Below are 21,048 nucleotides of genomic sequence, written 5' to 3'. Positions count from 1 at the left end.
CAAGTTAATCCTTATTGTTTCCTTTTTTGCTGAATACTCATTTATGAAACTATGACCTCAATTGTCAAATGAAAGGGACAATTACATGGACTTGTTGTGACCATCAAGTAAGAAATATCTATGGACTGCTAAGTACCATACTCAGTTGGCATCAACTTCTCAGCATTTATTGAATGTCTGTTTCACCCTTATGGGGCTGTCATGATGGGCATGGTCTTAAGTCATGGGAAAGTACTGGGTGGCAGGCATGTTCATTCTAGGTGACAGACATCCACTTCTGCCCCATCCTCTTGCCTCTAACCAAGTTTCCCCTCTTAGTGTTTTTCCTTGTACCAGCTGAGATGCAGCCCCATGGTTTAGTCCCTTCTTCCTCCCAGTCCCCAGAGACGTGAGCTGGAAACCTCACTCTGACCCACATTTCCCCTAGCAGTACCTTCCTGTCTTTTTTTTTTTGATATTTCACGTTTTTTATCAACTTTATTTTTTCTTTTTTGCAGTACTAGGGAATCAAACCCAGGGCCTTGGGGCAGGGGATATAGCTCAGTTGGTAGAGTGCTTGCCTTGCATGCACAAAGCCCTGGGGTTGATCCCCAGCACCAAAACAAAACAAAACAAAACAAAACAAAAAAACAAGGAGGCTGTAGCTGTAGATCAGTGGTAGAGTGCTTGCCTCACAAGTGTGAGGCACTGGGTTCAATTCTCAGTACCACATAAAAATAAACAAATAAAAAAAAATTATAAAAAACAAACCGAGGGCCTTGTGCATAGTACGCAAGCAGTCTATCACTGAGTTGTACCACTACCTTTGATTAACATTTTAACATATGTATGCATACATTTATGCATTATATAAAATAGCACATACAAAATTCTTCTCAGGATTGGGTTTATAAAATGATATCTAACAATGGGCTGGGGGTATGGTTCAGTGGCAGAGTGTTTGCCTAGCATGTGTGAGGCACTGGGTTCAATTCTCAGCACCACATATAAATAAATAAAATAAATATTTTTAAAAAAATTGTATCTAACAAGTTTTTAAATGGGAAGTTACACTTTTTTTCCTGAATAATGGAAACATACCAAGCAAACTGATTGTTGGCTTTTGCTTTTCAGTGTGCATATGGATGCTAATGTGTGAAAGGGGAGTCCTGTCAACATAGACTTGGGTGGTAAAAATTAGGCTGTGCATGATTTGGGGTGCAGAATGTTCCAGGGGTTCTGAAAATTGTGATTGTCTTTACTCCCTAGATTCAGTTACTTCCCCTCCAGTTCGTGATGTTGCATTAATTCTCCTGCTCTGATCCTTCCCAGCTCTTCTTCCTCTTCTCCTGGCTCAGACACTGCCATTGTCACCTGGAAAAATGGTAAATATGGCAACTAAATGGCTCAGACACCATGATGGAAAATTATTAATGCAAATAACTGTTGGTTCTCTGTAAGTATAATATCTGAATTTAGAAAATTTTCTCTGCATGCCACAAAACCTTCAGTCCTATTCATTGAATCTTCTGTGGCTGCCTTTCTTTTCATTCTTCTTCTTCATCCCACAGTTGTCCTGTTGTTCTGTTTGCATCATTGGCCTGTAATCTCTCCATTCATACATGTGCTGTGTCCCGCTGATTTACTTGTCTGTGCCTTTTCTATCCATAAATTTTTCAGGTTTATAATACTGTTTGTCCTGAATAGTCCACTTGTCAATAAAGATAAAATCTGTCTTCTAGCAAGTTTATTATACAATGATGTAAGAAAGATTATAAAAATAAAGAAACCAGAAGGTCTCTATGGACTTGACCCATCCTGCATTTTTGAAGGCTGCCTTTCTTGATCCTTTCACTGTCTCTTTGCATTGGCTGGAACTGAGGGTATCATTATGAATAACAACAGATCCTATATTATCGTGGTTTTCTTTTACAGAGCTGGAATCAGATGCTCCTCAAGGAATGAAGAACTCTCCCAAGCTGGAGGGTGATGTACAGATGGCTCCTTCGCCGACAAAAATGGCCGCCATGTCATAGGCCACATCGATGACTATACTGCTCTCAGGGAGCAGATTGAGGAGGGAAAACAGCTGGTGCAAAAGATCCTGTCTCTCCTGAGACCCACATGCAACTTCCTGGGCCTTGAATCTCAGAGCTCAGAGGTAGTCACACCTGCACCTCCTGGGTTCACCCTTTCTTTGTGTCCTTTGTCCTTAGTTCTACTTCCTTCTCCACTACTTATTTTTGTGGCCTGCATCTCCCAATGACAGAGAAATCATCTTCCAGTTATTCTAGCCAAGCCCTTGCTTCCCTTTCTCTTGATTCATTCTAAGTTCTATTCTGTTGTAGAGAAGGCCAACTAGATATTCTTCCTTAGAGCCCCAGAGAAGTCTATGCAACATTGTCACCATCCTCAGTAGTGCATTTGTTAAGTATTGACATTCGTGTGATGTTGTGTTGAACTCAGCACCCTCTGGTAGTTATTACCTGTTACAGTCGTGATGGCCCATGCTGGCCCACTTAAAATCAATCAGATGGACAGATGCTGAGGAATTTGCATCCTTGTGTGTGGAAAGGGTAAGAAGTGGGACACTGTGGTATTTGTTGAGGCAGAGCAAAGGCTGGGAAGCAGTGCTTCTCAGAGTACTTTACTGTTGAGGGAGACCAAGGATCAGTGACTATGCCAAGCCACCAGAGACCCATAGATGAATAGACACAGCCCTGCCTCCAGAGAGCCTGGCCTCGAGGACAAGACACAGACCTCTGTTGATAAGCAAACTAAGGTGCCAAGAGCACAATGTGAGAAGCCACCTCTTGTGCCTTGAATGGACCAATGCAGAAGGGTCTTTTGTTGCAGGAAAGGAAGGTAACAGGTCTATAGAGGACATGACATGGGAATGTGCTTTAACAGCCTTATAGGGTGTCCAGGTGGGAGGAGGCATTCCAGGTAAAGGGAGCAGCACTTCAGTCCTGGGACCTCACAGGGATGAACCAGGGTTTTATAGGTTCAAGCATCCCATGTTTTGTGCCTCACTTAAAAGGAAGCAACCTTAAGACCTGTACAGGCCTGCAATATCCTGGGCCCTGAGACATCTCAGATTGAATGTTGTCCATGGTTCCCTTCCCCCTTTCCACAGGCACCAGGCAACAAAGGAGTCCGTGAGCTACGCAGCAATCTCAGTGCCCTACACCACACCCTAGAAGAGTCAGCCTCCCTCCTGACCATGTTCTGGCGAGTGACCGTGCCAAGTTCCCAAGGTCCTGCACTGCCTGGCAAAGCAGTAAGAGATTAATGTCTTCTTTCATTTCAAATACTGCTCTTCGGTTTCTGGTATGGTTCTGCCTCCTTAGTCCCACAGCTTTCCGAGGGTCAGGAACCACATGGGAAATTAATATGGACACAACCTTAGGGGAGCATCCTGGAGGGAAACCCCTGATCCATGGCAGCTGCTTTCATGGCATCTCTGATTACCTTACCTCCTCCTTATACTCCAGCCTCCAAGATCAGAAATCAAAGAGGAGAAAGAAAAAAATGGAAGAACTATAACTGAAGTTTGAGTGAACTGAAATTCAGGGGCCTTTTGAAGTTTCTCTCCCCCTCAAGTCTCCTTGGTCAAAAGATCAGAGGATATCACCATGAGCCTGAAGCTTTTTATGGTCATGCTCCTAGAATCCCAACATATCTTTTTAAATTATCATCTCTGTGCCAGGGTCCCCCCCAGCCCCTAGCCCCCAACCCCAGGATCTGCTGTGATCTCAGGCTGGCTCTTATTGCTAAGCCTGGAGTGGTCCCACATCTGGATCCCCTTCCTAGATATTCGAGTTCCAGACAAATATTGCTGTTATCTTTTGGGAACCAACTGCTAATTCCAGGGAAGGTGCTTTACCATCTTCACATTTGTACAGATATTTAGAGACTTACACACTGTCTTCAGGGCAGCCCTGTGTCCCATACATCATATCTCTGAAATTCCAAATCTTGTATGGATGGGGGAAGGATGAGATAGAACTTTTACAAGGACTGAATTGGAGCTCATATTCACAATTGGGGTTTTCTGCCAGTCTGGGGTCAGGGTCTCCTTGACCACAGGACAGTAGACCTGTGCTAGTCTGGGGGCTTTCATGTTTTCAACATTCTTACCTGTGGCCTCTTCCTAAACTATCCTGAACTGGAGGATCAAGAGGCTGTAATGGAGAGAACATACTCCAGAGAGTGTTGAGAAGATTATAGAGTTCTGCTTCCAATTGGTAGGAACCACAAAGCACTGGATGCTTTTGGTCTCCATACTTTTGTCTGAGACCCTGTCCTTCTTCCCAAGGATGCATCAATGGAAAGGGAGCTACTGGATCTGCGAGCCCAAGTATCCAAACAGGAGAAGCTCCTTCAGAGCACAGCTGAGTGTCTGAAGACTGCCAACCAACAGAAGGAGAACATGGAGCAGTTCATCGTCAACCAGTGTAGGTGCCCCTGAGCTGTGGAGCAACAGAGGAAAGGGGGGGTCTTGCAGATGCCCCACTGTGCTGCAGATGAACAGTGACCACAGAGGCACTGGAATGTTGGGAGGGGAGAGTCTGATGCACTGGGCCCAACCTCCTGTGCCATGAGTAATTGTGGGTGCAGAGGGAGGGAAGGAAGGAGTCAGCAAGAAGCCATGATTGAGGGGTCAGAAGAAAATGCTTTAGAACACACATGCCCAACAAGTAGGGCCCAGCTGGTAATTCCTGCTTTATGGGGCTGCTTTGTTGTTTCAGTGACCAGGACACATGATGTTTTGAAGAAGGCAAGGACTAATTTGGAGGTAAGGAAACGATTACACCTGTCAGAACCAAAGAACCTGCCTCTAACACACCACTGTCTATCATCAGGTCTGTAGGTGACCCTGACCTTCTTTCTCCTTCCAGAGGAGATATCTGATACACTTGATTGGTCCTAGCTCCTAGTTAGCCTCCTGTTAGGATTCCATCCTGTCACTTCTCCCCACTCAGTTCCCTTCCCTGCCCTTGTTTTTCCCTTGTCATCATCTCTCCTTTTTCATTACAATTTTTCCTCCTTGACGTCAATTAAACAAGGAGCCAGGAGAAATGTAGTTCAGTTGGTTCTTGAGGACAGAGACATTTGCAGATTGTTCTGAGAATTAGTTATCTGTACAGGGGTCTTTAGGCCATTTGGGCATTCTGGACTTTCCTAAACTACTTTATGATAAAGCAGAGTAAGGCACAACCTTATAAATTGACTTTAGTGCAAAATATTATGTTAAGATTTTGACACATTTTTTTCTTTAAAAAACATGATAAAAAATCCACTTGGTCTCATTGATCTAAAATAAAATAAAATTTGATGATAAATAAACACTGAATCTTAAGGCAAGAGATTTTTTTAAATATATATATATATATATATATATATATATATATATATATATATATATATATACATGCTAGACATTCTCTACATTTACTTAAATGTTAAGTGCTTATTACTTAGTACTTTGAAGAAAACCTTGATGTACACTAATTGGTTTAAAACTCAGAAATTAAACTTTTAAACTTAGACATTAAACTTCACCAGAGAAGTTGAACATATTCCTAGAAATATTCCTAAATTGAGGCTGGGGTCATAGCTCAGTGGTAGAACACTTGCCTAGCACATATGAGGCACTGAGTTTGATCCTCAGCACCACATATAAATAAATAATATAAAGGTATTTATTTGTCCATCTACAAATAAGATAATTAAAAAAAAAAAGAAATATTTCCTTAGTTATATTCCAAAAGGGTTGATTCCCACACTGTGATTAAGGGTGGGCCATGGTTTAACCAGCTCGTGTTTTCTAATTCCCTTTGGTTCTTCTCTGATGATTCCTTTCTTTCCTGAGCCTCTTTAGCACAACACTTACAAAATTGCCTCTGTACAGCCTTATTCTGTCCCAGCCAAGGTAACCCAGCAGCCTCCAGATCCCACTGGCTATCTCCAGTGTGCAGGCTTCCCTTTCTACTTCCTGATGCCTGGGCTCTAACTCCAGGCTTGTCACTAACTGGCTGTGTGCCTTTGGCTGGCCCCCTTGCCTCTGTGAATTGCTGCACCCTCATCTGTTAAGAGTAGACTAGATGGTCTCATCCCTGCCCCTTTGAATTCTCCTCAAGAAAACTGGGATACACACTTAACAGGTGAACCTCCCCCAACATGTTTTCTCCTTCCTACCACAGGCTGTTTCTACATGTGCATGTTTCATGCTTAGCACTAGTTTTCCTAGAAGATGGCAAACCTCCCCACTTTTTTGTTTTTCTTCAGACCACATAACTTGTAGCATGAACTGGCTCATCAAGAGAAAGTGGTAGGATCTGACCACAAATAGTGGGGCTATGGCTGGGGCAGCAGGAATTCGGGTGTACAGGGAGGCTTTTCCTCTAAGCTGGGACCTGGAAGCTCCTCCAGACCCAGTGCATCCCCTGGCTCATCCTCTGAATCCCCTCCTGCCATGTTCTGGCTTCCTGCATGCTTTGCCCTCATTCCAGCCTCTGGGTGCCGTCAGCAGGGTCTGACAGTTCCATCTGAACAGTGTTGTTTTATGTTTGCTTGCAGGTGAAATCTCTAAGGGCCCTGCTGTGTGCTCCAGCCTTGTGACCCTTGCCTTCCAGGAGCCACGCAAGAAGCAAAGCCACCACAGTTCCTTAAAGCATCAGGAAGAATGGGCCTGCCCCTCTTTTGCACAACTACCTGTCTGCTGAGGAGAATCTGGGCTTGATTCCTCTAAATCTGCTGGAGGTCTGAAGATGCAGTCAGAGATGTGCCCTTGTGGGGTAGGCAGAAAGGTAGAATGACTTCCTGGCAGTGATGGAATAACAGTAGCCAAATTCCCCTGGGCCCAGCATTAAGCAAAGCGCGTGTGAGATTGCATAGTAGCACTTGTGACACTGCTTCTGAACAGCCTCAGTGGCACAGCACCTGCCAGAGCACGGTTCTCATCTCAACAGCTGTCCTCAGATGGTCAATGCAAAGGAAATAGTTGCCTTCTACACATGGGGCATGTGATCCCAATGCTGAAGCTCCTCCACAGTTATAGAAGCACACTACTGAGCAGCAGTGTCCTGCTGGACAGTGCCAGTGGGGTTCAGTGAGCACTGCTCACAGATCCACACCTAACCAGGTAGCTCCTCTGGGCCAAGTCAGGCTGGGCTTCATGCTATACCACCAGTTCTGAGAGCTTTGATTCTGTGTGGGGAATTGGTGACTCGTTAGATGCCCTGTCATGCTTAGCCTAGCATGATCTTCTTCATTTCTTACATGTTCTCCAAACTGTACTGTCCCTACCCCCATTAGGTATGTTATCCCTTTGTCATCCTAACTTCCCTCAGGCGAATTGGGAACTGATGGCAATACCAAGCCTATGGAAAGTCTTGCATATAGCAGCCCTCTGCTTGTTTTTAAGTGGTCTGGGCAAGGCCTTAGTTGTACTGAAGCCTAGTCTGTGTCTTCAGAGTGCTCCTAGGATGTGAGTATGTGTGTATAAATGTATGATAGAGATTTATTTATGTTGCTGTAGGAATATGTTGAAGGCCAGCATAACTCATGGATGGGGAGGATGAGAGGAAACAACAATCTTTTTTTGGTGGCTATTAAAGAAATATGTGTATAAGGAAATAGTTTTTCTTTGTTTTGTTTTGCATTTTTACACCATTTCCCAGAACAAGTGTATCAGAATAGGAAAGACAAACTGTCATGAAAAAATAATAGTCTAATCCATAAAGTCTAAGTTTAAAAATTCATTTTTCCTCTATTTTACGAAAATTTCCAATATACAATATGATGCAGTGATCCTTAAACTTGATTTGCCTTACAGTTTTCACAGGGAAGGACATATTTTGCTGTTTGTTGTGTTCCATTAAAACTCAGGAGTTAGGATGGCAAGGGAAATAAAAGTTTCTTGCAATGATGGATTTGAGCAAGATAGAGAATATTTTCTTTCTCAACTCTCCATTGTTTGTGACTCAGGAGCATGGAAAGCTTTTATAAGATCTATGATGCAGTAGGACAAAAGGCAGGAAATATCCATGTGTATATTTAGCTAGGCTGTGTTAATCAGAAACATGTCTCAGACTCAGTTCCTCTGGCAGTGCCCTCAGGGCCAGGGAATTCCCTCAGACTTCATTTTCAGCTTAAGGAAAGTCAGAAGTTAAAAGGCTTTGGAGCTGTTAATTTCAAATGCAGTCTGTTTCACAAATCAGTTGTGAAGATTGTGGGAGCAATTTCCTGGGATGAAATGCCAAGAACTTTTGTGGGTGTGGGACCCTAGGGTTGCATTTAAATATAAGCATCCCAGGTGATTCTGATGCAGGTGGGCTACTGACCACAGTTTAACACACATTGTTTTATATCATTGAGTCAAAACATTAAATAAATTTATTTAAGAACCATAGTTGAAAATTATGTCATTCTGATACCAGTCCTAGAGATCAGGAATGAGTCTTTATTCCCTGGTGTTTAGGATTAAACACGCTGGGAAACACCCAGGCAAGTGTAGAAAGCATATTTTATATAAGAAAGAGACAGGGACAGCAGACTTCTCTGAAGAGAATTGGTACCGCTGGTTATCTATTAGTGACAAGTCCTGCTTCCTCACCTGTTGAAGTTTGAAGCATGTTAAGGCATGCATATAAAGCAGGGTTTATTTAAAAGGGGGTAACAGTCTTCTCCTGGGAGGGAGGAGGGGGCCAGAGCTGGTGTCCTGGTATCCCTAGAAGTGAGGTGTTCTGCCCTTTTTATATGTCCTAGGCTTCCTTTGTTCTCCTGCCTCTTCCCCTTATCTTTCTCCTTCCTGTGTATGGGACTAGGCCTAGGCAGTGATTAGACCTAGAAAATGCTTAGTGGGATGGCCAAAAGGTGGGAAACAGGTAGGCTGAAGTGGGAAGGGCAGGATGGTGCAGCCCACATTAATTAACAACCTTAAAGCTCCCTGTAGGGAGCTATTCCTGTAACTGGTTACCTTAGCAACAGGTTGGAGCAGGGGCGGTTCTTGGGTGGAGGAAGGGCTCTGAAGGAATTAACATTTCAATCCCTCAGGGGACAGTCTCCAGCTAGTCAGACTCACTCAAAATTGGCCTCCTTAAACCGACCTGACCAGATTGACCTGTTTATACTGACTGTCTCACTAATTCTGGCTTCAGAAGTGGGCAAAGAGCTGGGTGTCAGTAGTAGTGGGTGTGTATTGCTGTTTTATAGACCCCAGAAACCCCCACACACACCTTTTTCTTCTATGTGCATATGCCTAAGGGTAAGAAGGAGCTGGAGCACTTGGGATAATCAATAGCAGCTCCTTGTGCTGGAAAGTGTGATCCCCAGGTTAGCTGTTAGCAACCATCTGTCTTTTCTTTGATAACCAGCCCTTATTTTCTCAACCCCCATCATTTATTACCTACACTGACTGCCACACCTTCTTACCCCTGAGTCAGTTTGCTGAGGAATGTGACATATCCTGTCCCCTCAGGCCAGGTGGGGCTGCAGACAGATTAACTCACCATCCTCATTTATCTGTCCTCTTATACTTCCATAAATGTTGAAATAAAAATCTTAAAAGATTCCTTCAGAAAAATTCTTGTATTCTTTTGCCTTTTAGAATTAAAATTAAGCCATAACTCTATAATTATTTCCTAGAAACAGTTAAAAATGAAATCCTGTGAGGGGAAATAAAATTTAAGTCCTATAAAGGGGGCTGGAAGGGAAAACAGAACAGGTACCACTTAAAATATGTAATAGTATCTCTTGACCTGTCAACCTAGACCTTCAGAATGTTCAGAGTTCATCACGTCCTTCAGATCTCATCAGTGGTGAAGTGAATTAAAGAGGCACTTGTGTTGATTTTCTGTTGTTGCTGTAACCAATTCCCATAAACATTGTGGCTGAGAACACCCCAAACTCATTTCCTTAGAGTTCTGTAGGTTAGGAGTCTACGAAGGGTCCCAACAGGCCTAAAATTGATAGGTGAATCCTTGGCTTGTAGCTGCTTCCTCCACCTTCACAACCAGCAAAGCAGGCAGAGTGCTTGATCCATCACCCTGACCTCTTTCTTTGACTCTTCTTCCATGTTAAAGACCCATGGGATTATTTGGATGTTATGGATTACCCTGTGCCATTCAGCATGTTCTCCCTATCTCAGAATCCTTAACATAAGCCCATCTGCAAGTCCCTTGCTAGATAATGAATGAAGCCTGTTCACAGGTTCCAAGGATTAGGAAGAGGATCTCCTGGGGAGGCCATTATTCTGACTGCCACATACTCTTTTTTATTTTTATTTTTTTTATTTTTCAGTTTTCAGTGGACACACATCTTTATTTTATTTTTATGTGATGCTGAGGATCAAACCCAGCGCCCCGTGCATGCCAGGCGAGCGCATTACCGCTTGAGCCACATCCCCAGCTCCTGCCACATACTCTTAATTCATGTGCTGACTAATGTTGGAATTAAAACAAAACACTAAATCAAGTTAGTAAAATTAAAACACTACCTTAAGGCATAGCCTGACATAGCAAAAATACTAAATTTAAAATTGGGCTCTGGAAATACTCCACTGATGACCTTAGGATTTTATAAGTGTTGAGATTATTTTAGATGTGGCCTTTCTCAAAGGCTGGCTTTGGGTGTAGAAATCTCATCTGAGGCTGAGAGGACACAAGGAAGCAGGGAGGGAGAGGCAGATTCTGTATACCTGGGAGCCTGCTGACTTTGGCTAAGTACCCTTGGCTCATTCTAAATGGGGCAGTTGGATGGTTTTCTTTGGTCAGGCTTTCCTGCTGCTTTGTAGCCTCTAGCACCATGGGGATCTCTATGTGCCCAATGAAGGCCATGAAGTGGTGCTAGAAAAGGGCCTAGGTTATTCAAGTCCCTCAAGATGAGGGCCAGATCTAGCCATGCCGCAGTCTGGCTGGGAACAAAATCACAAGCCACTCAAGCAGAAACAAACTTTATTTTTGAAACTGCCGCCAATGCCCCTTACGCTCCCGGGAAAATTGCCAACCCACACATGCATCGTTGGACCCCAACAGGAAGTCCCTCCTCTGGAATTCCCTCTTACCACACTTCCCCAACCAATGGGAACTCTCCAGGAGTCCTGTAGCAGGCTGAGGTGGACAGCAGGAGTCTAATATCCATATGAATGCAGATCTTAACATAATCATATCATCTCAATGGCTTGCTGGCCTCACCTTTCAACCAAAAATGCATGCATCATACTACTTGGCTATGGCTCTTAGCATAGCCATGAGGAACAGGAAATGGAATTGTCTAGACCTTGATAGCTGTGGTTGAAGTTCAGCTTTAAGGTGCAGCCATCTTCTTTGGTCTCCTCATAAACTGAACTTGACCAGAAACAATGTGATTGTTTTTGATTTTTCTTCTGATACAAAATATTCCTTCATCTTCATCTCACATGAGGGCAACCCCTTCCTGTGTTGGCCTGTATGGTGTGTATGTGGGAGGGATAGAGGGTATGTGGGCAGGAGGAGCAAGAAGAGGAATGGGGAGTGGAACAACAAGGCAGGCCAGGAGGACAGAGAGGAGAGAGGGATGGAGGTGGGGCAAGATGTGCAGGAGGTGGTGAGGAGAAGGAGCTGAGCTTGAACTCTCAGGCCCAGAAGGAACTCAGCTTGTAACCAAAAGCTTGGTCCTTGTTCCCAATGCCAATGAATGCCTATTAATAATGAGGACACAGTTTTGAGAAATAGGAAAAAGTTGTTTTTTTGCTTTTCTGACAAAGGAGAAACACAGGGGACTACTGTCCCTGAGGCAGTGATTCTGCCCATCAGAAGGAACAGAGGATTTTAAAGGAGCTCCTTAAGGGCTACATTCCAAATGTGCCCTGACAGGGAGTCCAGGGGCACTGATGGAGTGTTAGGATTCACTTGTTATTTGTCACATCTGAGATCCTCTTACAGACATCTCCTTCCTGTGGAACACAGTTAACTCAGGGTAATCTGGCCTCCAGGTTAGGGAGAGTGAGGGGGAGAAAAGGAAAAGGGAAAAAATGTCCCTTTAAAAAATAAGCTTCAGAACTATGTTCAAAAGGTGAAGTGGACCCCTGTTACAAGCTGTTGATGGATTGGTACTCAAAAGTTTATTTGGGGGCTGGAGTTGTGGCTCAGTGGTAGAGCTCCTTCCTTTAATGTGTGAGGCACTGGGTTCGATTCTCAGCACTGCATATAAATAAATGAATAAAATAAAAAGCCATCAAAAACTAAAACTATATATATGTAGTTTTATATTATATTATATATATAATATATTATATATATATATTATATATTTATATTATATATATATATAAAGTTTACTTGGGACAATAGCAGCATCTACTCACTATCCACAGAGACAGGAAGTAGGGAATCCTCTGGTAGCTGACTGGAGAGAATCCAATGACAACAAAATTTAATGCACCCAAGTTGGAGGCCACATTTTCAACACATCACACCATGATTTTAGAGGGTACTCAGGACTCCCAGTGCTGTGTGGTAGATTGGTTCAGTCACCTCTTGAAAGACCTCCAATCCCAGGGGAATAGCCCCTCAATGCCAAACCACCTTTTGAGTCCCCAGTGACCCTGACAGATGCACAGACACAATAGCTTCTCCTTCCCAAAGCCAGGTGGCAGCAGCGTCCCCCCAAATGTGCAGGATCGACTGCAGTACCACATCATCTGGCATCTTCTCTGAAAAGGGGTGTTCATGACATGGAGCAATTTGGACAGTAACAGTAAGATATTTACAATAGGATGGTTCCATCTCACCAAGACAGCCTGATGGCTTATTGAGTTCCTGTGTTTGTCAGCACAGACAGCTTTCGCTAGACTATGTATTCTGCTATGTCTCCTGTATATGAGGGAAGGACCTATTATAGCACAGTGTACCACAGGCCAAACCAAAAAAACGTGGAGCTCCAAGGATGGCAAGTGGCTCTCTATCACACCAGCTCAGGTGTTGGAATCTATAAAAGACTTCCAGCCAACAGAATGACCTTCCATACCAAACAAATGATTATTCTCTAAGTACAACAGCTACCTACACCCAGCTCTACAGGCCAATACAATATCAAGTATAACAGGCTTCAGTAGGCAGCTCTGGCTGATAATGGCACCACAAGATCCCCATCAACAGTGTGATGGGGTGACCAGCACCCCAACATAGCAGGTTCCTGCTCAGGAGGTGTGAGCCGCCTGGGAAAATAAAAAGTCTAAAATAATCAGTAAGAAGTAAGACAAAGCCAAAGGTTAAATTTAAATAGAGGAGTGTCTGGTGGGTCTTCCAGTCCTGATAGGAACTGGAACTGAACATCTGAAAAAGGCCCTAATTTTTTATTTAAGGGGGAGTATATCAAAGGCAGAGATAAGGTTTCAGTGGGAGGAGTCTTGGTTTGGTGCTTATTCCTTGGTGTAGCAGGGGTCTTGCAGTAAACAGGTTGATTGGTGCTTGGCAGGCTACACCCATCTCTCTCTCTCTGAGACTGTGCTTGAAACTTGAGCTGTGAGTTAGAACAGAGTGCCAACGTGAATTGGGCATTCTCACATCAGGAGGTTCTGCTTGGGAGTTCCCAAAACCAGTCTTCCCTGCCTAATGGTTCGAATGTCACTCAGTTCACACACAGCTCATAGATGGCCTCCCACGGGACAGCATCCAGAAAGACCCCAGGAAGTTTGCCTGGCACAATCCTAAGCTGCCCCAAATCATTCATATGCTACAGCACCAGCTGCACTCCATCCAAGCAAACACAGCAGCCTATCTCCAGCACCTGGGTTTTGGCAACAACAAAGTGAAATTGGAGGTATATAGGCTAGGGCGAATCAGGCATCTGTTTGACTTTTTGGACCATAGAGTTTTGAAAGTTCAGAATGATACTTGTGCCCTCTGAAACCTTGTTTTTGGCAAGTCCACAGATGAAAATCAAATAGCCATGAAAAATGTTGGTGGGATGCCTGCCATCTTGCATCTGTAAGAAAAACTATTGATGCAGAAGTAATAAAGCTTGTTACAGGAGTTATTTGCTATTCATCTTCATGTGATGCCTTAAAGAAGACATCAATCATCTGAAATGCCCTCTCAACCTGAACAAACACTGTGATTGTTCCTGCTCTGGGTGGAATGCTCTTCTTTTGTTGGTGATTATAAAATTAAATTTCTGACTTCACTAGTTCTGCATAACATGACAGGGTGCCTGAGTGACCTCAACTCTGCAGAGAATAAAGTAAGGAAGAAACTACAGTCCTGTGAGAGGCTGGTTGACTCACCATTTTAAGTGATCCGTAGGTGTGAACACATCTGATTATAACAGCAAGATGGTGGAGAATTGTGCACCGTGAGGAACTTGTCCTATTGGATGGAACTGAAGGTCCCTTAGGCTTGACTGCTGGGACTGATGAGTTGGATGACTTACTAGGTAGGAAAAGAATCTCCCAGAAAAGACTCCAAGCCAAGCTGCTGGAGGAAGAAGAATAAAAAGAAAAAGAGAAGTCCACATGAGGATCAATGGGATGGAGTTTGTCCTATCCCAGCACTGCTGAATTCCTTCAAAGGACCCAACATGCTCTCGTATCTGTCAGTGATAAAACTATATCTGGGCTGGGATTGTGTCTCAGTATCAGAGCACTTGCCTCTCTCACTTCCCAGACACTATGGTGTGAACACATTTGCCTTACCACAGGACTGACACCATGATGTTTGGCCTCACCAAAGGCCCACTACAGTGATACCAAGTAACCATGGACTAAAACTTCTCAAATTATGAGAAAAACTAATTTGTACCTTCTTTTAAGTTGTTTTTTTTTTCAGGTATTTTATCACAGTGTCACAAATATGAATAATAAATCATAAAAATAAGTCTTGAAAATATCTTAAAGATTTTATTCAGAGAATTCTTTAACCACAACAAAGTTAGATTATTACTCAACAACATAACAAATCTGAAAACCAACCAAATGTTTTGAAATTAGGCAATCTATTTCTTTTAAAATTACTTATGTGTTAAAGAAAAAAAAATTACCAGGGAAATAGGAAGCTTTTGAATTGATGAATAATTGAAATGCAAAAATATCAAGAGTGAGGGGACGCAGCTGAAGAAGTTCTTAAGGGAGTGTCTCCCTCTAACTCTCCAACTCCTTACACTAGAAAAGAACACAAGGACAAAATCAGTGTTCTGTCTGTGCTTCCACCTTGAGAAGGACATTTAAATTATTCTATTCATATTTATTGCCATCATCATCATCATCATCATCATTACTAATTTTATAGTGCTGGTGATCAAACCCAGGGCCTCTTCAGCTGGCATTCTACCACTGAGCTAAGACCCCCGTCCATACAAGGACATTTTAAAGTAAGCAAACTAAAAACTATCATTTCTAATGAACACAGATACAATAAACACCACAAGATATTGGGAAAGTACATGTAAAAACATTGTAAAACTGGGCGAGAAGTCACTGTGACCCCTGGGAGACACTTTCCTGGCATTCCTGGGGACCCAGAGAACCTCGGGACCATGGCGGCTGGGAGGATTGTGTCCCTGTGTGTCCTGTGCCTTCCCCCAAAGTGGCACCAGATCAGCTAACCCTGCTGCTGTTCCTGGCCACATTGTTCATGGTCTTTCTGCTGATGGTGCAGTTGGTGTTTTATGTGGCATCTCTTTTGTGTTTTAAGTTTCTACCGGGACTGGTGGGAAACCCAGGATCCCAGCAGGGAGGTCATGAGCCATTCTGGATCCTAAACTGAAGCAGACCCTTTATGCTCTGCAGGCAGGATAAGATCACCTCCCCGAAGGAGAGCGCATGATGATTAAGGTTGTTTTAGTTAGCTTTCTTGCTGCTGTGACTAAAAGATATAACCAGAACAATTTTAGGAAGAAAAGTTTACTTGAGTGCTCACGGTTTCAGCAGGCTATATTCCTCAGGTATTAAGATAAGGCTGAACATCATGGTAGAAGAGTGTGGCACAGGAAGCAGCTCACAGAATGATCAGGAAGCAGAGAGATATATCACTTTCCAAGTGTGTGTATATATATATATATATATATATATATATATATATATATATATATATCCCATAGATGTGCCTCCAATGAACCACTTCCTCTAGCTACACCCCACTTACCTCCAGCCCCCACCCAGTTAATCCCATCAGGGATTAATTCATGATTAGGTTAAGAATATAATTGAATCATTCTCCTCCAAACCTTCTTACATTGTCTCACACATGAGTTTTGGGGGACACCACATTTAAACCATAACAAAAGTCATTGATCACACACATGGTCCTTTATCAGTGAATGGTGGAATGTAATTGTGAACCTCTCTGTCTTTAGTGACTTGACTTTGAAATTTATTAAATGACTGAAGAATATTTGTATTTGGATTTATATGTGGATTTATATGTAAGCCATAAGATAACAAAGGGAATTAAAACCAATTGGACCACTGCTAATTTTATCTTAAAGACAGTATTTTGATTCACTAACTTTTTACTTAGCACACTTATTCCTTGGCTCATGGAGTCTTGTTTGCTTGTTTCTTGGCACTGGTGTGAATCTGGTGATCATTCTAAACTCGAAAAAAAAACACATATTTCCACCATGGCAGAGAACTGATGTCACCAAAACGCGGCTGAGGAGATAAATTCATTGAAACCAGCGGCAACAGGTGTGTAATCCCCTAGCCTTCCCTCTCCACACAGCGGGGAAACCTTAAGGGCCCCTCCCAGCTCTCCCATGAGCGCGATAGCCAGACCAAGGGAATCAGGAGTGGCGCAGACCCGCGGCGCGGAACTCCTGGCTACCGCTCCCACCAGCGCTGACAACTGAGGTCCCTTGTACCAGCTACCGGGGGCGTGGCTGCCAGAGGGCAAGCAAATTTGCTGTGGGTTCTCAGCCCCAAGCTCTATAAACTTAGGGTCTGAGGGAATGGCAAACAGGGAGAGTGTGCCCAGGAGTTCATGAAAACAGGGTTCCAAGGAGCAGCAGACCTGGCATGTAGCCAGTATTGTGGTGAGCGTCACCGATGAGCCAGGCCTGGCTTGAGGAAACACAAGAGAAGGCCCTAGGCACTCAGGATTGGAGACCTGCCCAGTCTGGGAGGAAGAGCTGCTGCACAGTGATTGATTCCCGCCTTTTGAGAGGAGAGGCTTGGCCCAGTGGGCACAGCTCCACCTACTGGAAGAGAAGTTAATCAAACTCTAAGATGGCATATATTAATTTTTTTCTTCATTTTCATTTTTTTGTTGTTTTTTAAATTTTTTTATTTTTTTTAAATTTCTAAATTCTTTTAAATTTAAATTTTAATTTTTTAAATTATTTTTTTTAATTTATTTTCTATTTTTTTCTTTTGTCCTTTCAATTCTCTTATTCCCCCTTCCTTGAATTCTACCTGCTTACTCTTATTCTCTTTAGTGAATTCTTCCCTTCCCTTCTAATACCTTTCCTCCCAAGCATCAAATAAATTTATAGGAGTAAACAGTAACTCAGCATTCAAACAGAACAAGAAGTAACATGAGCAGCATGAAAAAGCAAGGAAGAAAAGGAGTACAAACAATGCAGGACAGCCTAAATATTCAGGAGGACCTAGAGTCATCAGAAAAATGGTCATATAAGGAACTCAAGGAATACCTTAGACAGATGGAATGGAACCTTAAATAGGATATGAGACAGCAAATTCAAACACTGAAAGAATACATTGAAAATGAATTACATAAACAGATATAAGAAGAAGTTAAGCATCTTTATCAGGAGATAGAGATTATAAAAAAATCAAACAATAATTCTAGAAATGAAAGAAACTATAAACCAAATTAAAAACTCAAATGAGAGTATCATTAACAGAATGGAGCAAGTAGAAGCCATAATGTCAGATAATGAAGACAAAATATATCATATTGAAAAGAGTCTAGCTAACTCAGAATGGCTGGTTAAAAATCATGAGAAAAACATCCAAGAGATATGGGATAACATAAAAAAAACAAATTTAACAGTCATCGGGATAGAGGAAGGTATAGAGATTCAAACCAAGGGAATGAGTAACCTGCTGAATGAAATAATTACCGAAAACTTTCCAGAAATAAAAAAGGAAATGAATATACAAATTGTAGATGCGTACAGGACACCAAGCACACAAAATCACAGTAGACCAACGCCAAGACACATTGTTATGAAGATATCCAATATACAAAACAAAGAGAAAATATTAAAAGCTACAAAAGAAAGGAGACAGATTACATTCAGGGATAAACCAATAAGGTTAACAACAGATTTTTCATCACAGACGCTGAAAGCAAGAAGACCCTGGAACAACGTATTTCAAACACTGAAAGACAATGGATGCCAACCAACAATTCTGTATCCAGCAAAATTAAGCTTCAGGTATGACAATGAAATAAAAATCTTTCATGATAAACAAAAGCTAAAAGAATTTGCAGCCAGAAAACCAGCATTGCAAAGCTTCTTGAGCAAAACACTACACAAGAAAGAAATGAAAAACAATAACCAAAACCATCAGTGGGAAGTGCCTCGGTAAAGACAGAGGGCGGGGGGAAAGCTAATCATGGAGAAACAAACTAAATTAGAAAAAAAAGATAAATAATCAAACATGGCAGGAAGCACAAACCATGTATCAATAGTAACTCTAAACGTTAATGGCTTAAACTCTCCAATAAAGTGACATAGGCTGGTAACATGGATTGAAAAAACAAATCCAACAATATGCTGCCTCCAGGAGACACATCTGATTGGAAACGACATACACAGGCTGAAGGTGAAAGGTTGGGAAAAAATATACCACGCACACGGTCCTCGTAAGCAAGCAGGGGTGGCCATCCTCATATCGAATAAAATCGACTTCAAGACTAAGTTAATCCAAAGGGATAAGGAAGGACATTATATACTGTGAAAAGGAATCATTCACCAACAAGACATAACAATTATCAACATTTATGCACCAAATAATGGTGCTGCGATGTTCATAAAACAAATTTTCCTCAGTTCAAGAATCAAATAGACCACAACACAATAATTATGGGTGACCTCAACACACCTCTCTCACCATTGGACAGATCCTCCAAACAAAAGTTGAATAAAGAAACTATAGAACTCAATATCACAATCAATAACCTAGACTTAACTGACATATATAGAATATATCAACCATCATCAAGTGGATATACTGTTTTTTCTCAGCAGCACATGGATCCTTCTCAAAAATAGACCATATATTATGCCATAGGGCAACCCTCAGTAAATATAAAAGGGTGGAGATAATACCATGCATTTTATCTGATCATAATGGAATGAAATTGGAAATCAATGATAAAAGAAGAAAGGAAAAATCCTACATCACATGGAAAATGAACAATATGTTACTGGATGATCAAAGGGTTACAGAAGACATAAAGGAGGAAATAAAAAAATTCTTAGAGATAAATGAAAATACAGACACAACATATCAGAATCTATGGGACACAATGAAAGCAGTTTTAAGAGGGAAATTCATCGCCTGGAGGTCATTCCTCAAAAAAAGGAAAAACCAACAAATAAATGAACTCACACTTCATCTCAAAGTCCTAGAAAAGGAAGGGCAAAACAACAGCAAATGTAGCAGAAGGCAAGAAATAATTAAAATCAGAGCAGAAATCAACAAAATTGAAACAAAAGAAAGTATTGAAAAAATTAACAAAACTAAAAGTTGGTTCTTTGAAAAAATAAATAAGATCGACAGACCCTTAGCCATGCTAATGAAGAGAAGAAGAGAGAGAACACAAATTACTAACATAGAAGATGAAAAAGGCAAAATCACAACAGATGCTACAGAAATACAGAAGACAATTAGAAATTATTTTGAAAACCTATATTCCAATAAAATAGAAGATAGTGATAAATTTCTTAAGTTATATGATTTGCCCAGACTGAGTCAGGAGGATACACACAATTTGAACAGACCAATATCAATGGATGAAATAGAAGAAGCAATCAAAAGACTACCAACCAAGAAAAGCCCAGGACAGGATGGGTATACAGTGGAGTTTTACAAAACCTTAAAGAAGAATTAATACCAATACTTTTCAAGTTATTTCAGTAAATAGAAAAAGAGGGAGCTCTGCCAAATTCATTCTATGAGGCCAATATCACCCTGATTCCAAAACCAGACAAAGACACCTCAAAGAAAGAAAACTACAGACCAATATCTCTGATGAACCTAGATGCAAAAATCCTCAATAAAATTCTGGTGAATCGGATACAAAGGCACATCAAAAAAATTCTGCACCATGATCAAGTGGGATTCATCCCTGGGATGCAAGGATGGTTCAATATACAGAAATCAGTAAATGTTATTCATCACATCAATAGACTTAAAGATAAGAACCATATGATCATCTCGATAGATGCAGAAAAAGCATTCAACAAAGTACAGCATCCCTTTATGTTCAAAACATTAGAAAAACTAGGGATAACTGCACTTACCTCAACATTGTAAAAGCAATCTATGCTAAGCCTCAGGCTAACATCATTCTGAATGAAGAAAAATTGAAGGCATTCCCTCTAAAATCTGGAACAAGACAGAGATGCCCTCTATCACCACTATTATTCAATATAGTTCTCGAAACACTGGACAGAGCAATTAGACACACGAAAGAAATTAAAGGCATAAAAATAGGAAAAGAAGAACTTAAATTATCACTATTTGCAGATGACATGATTCTATACCTAGAATACCCAAAAGGGTCTACAACGAAACTGCTAGAACTAATAAATGAATTCAGCAAAGTGGCAGGATATAAAATCAACACACATAAATCAAAGGCATTTCTGTATATCAGTGACAAACCTTCTGAAACAGAAATGAGGAAAAACACTCCATTCAAAATATCCTTAAAAAAAAATAAAATACTTGGGAATCAACCTAACAAAAGATGTGAAAGATTTATACAATGAAAGCTACAGAACCCTAAAGAGAGAAGTAGAAGAAGATCTTAGAATATGGAAAAATATACCCTGTTCTTGGATAGGCAGAAATAACATCATCAAAATGGCAATATTACCAAAAGTTTTCTAAAG

The 21,048-nt window shown here is 41.6% G+C and overlaps 1 long non-coding RNA gene and 1 pseudogene across 1 annotated transcript; both read left to right on the top strand.

Moving 5' to 3' along the window:
- Positions 1-4,361: 4,361 nt before the first annotated feature.
- LOC143641900 (uncharacterized) lies at positions 4,362-6,965 on the top strand. Its single transcript, XR_013155547.1, has 3 exons — positions 4,362-4,436; positions 4,731-4,777; positions 6,618-6,965. It is a non-coding gene; the product is annotated as an uncharacterized LOC143641900 (long non-coding RNA).
- A 4,573-nt stretch (positions 6,966-11,538) lies between these two features.
- LOC143641957 (plakophilin-4 pseudogene) lies at positions 11,539-14,667 on the top strand (annotated as a pseudogene).
- The last annotated feature ends 6,381 nt before the right edge of the window (positions 14,668-21,048 follow it).

Source organism: Callospermophilus lateralis, chromosome 7 (genome assembly GCF_048772815.1).
Source record: "Callospermophilus lateralis isolate mCalLat2 chromosome 7, mCalLat2.hap1, whole genome shotgun sequence".
Classification (NCBI taxonomy): domain Eukaryota; kingdom Metazoa; phylum Chordata; class Mammalia; order Rodentia; family Sciuridae; genus Callospermophilus; species Callospermophilus lateralis.
The sequence above is the reverse complement of the archived record's forward strand: the minus strand, read 5'-3'. Positions and strand labels throughout refer to the sequence as shown.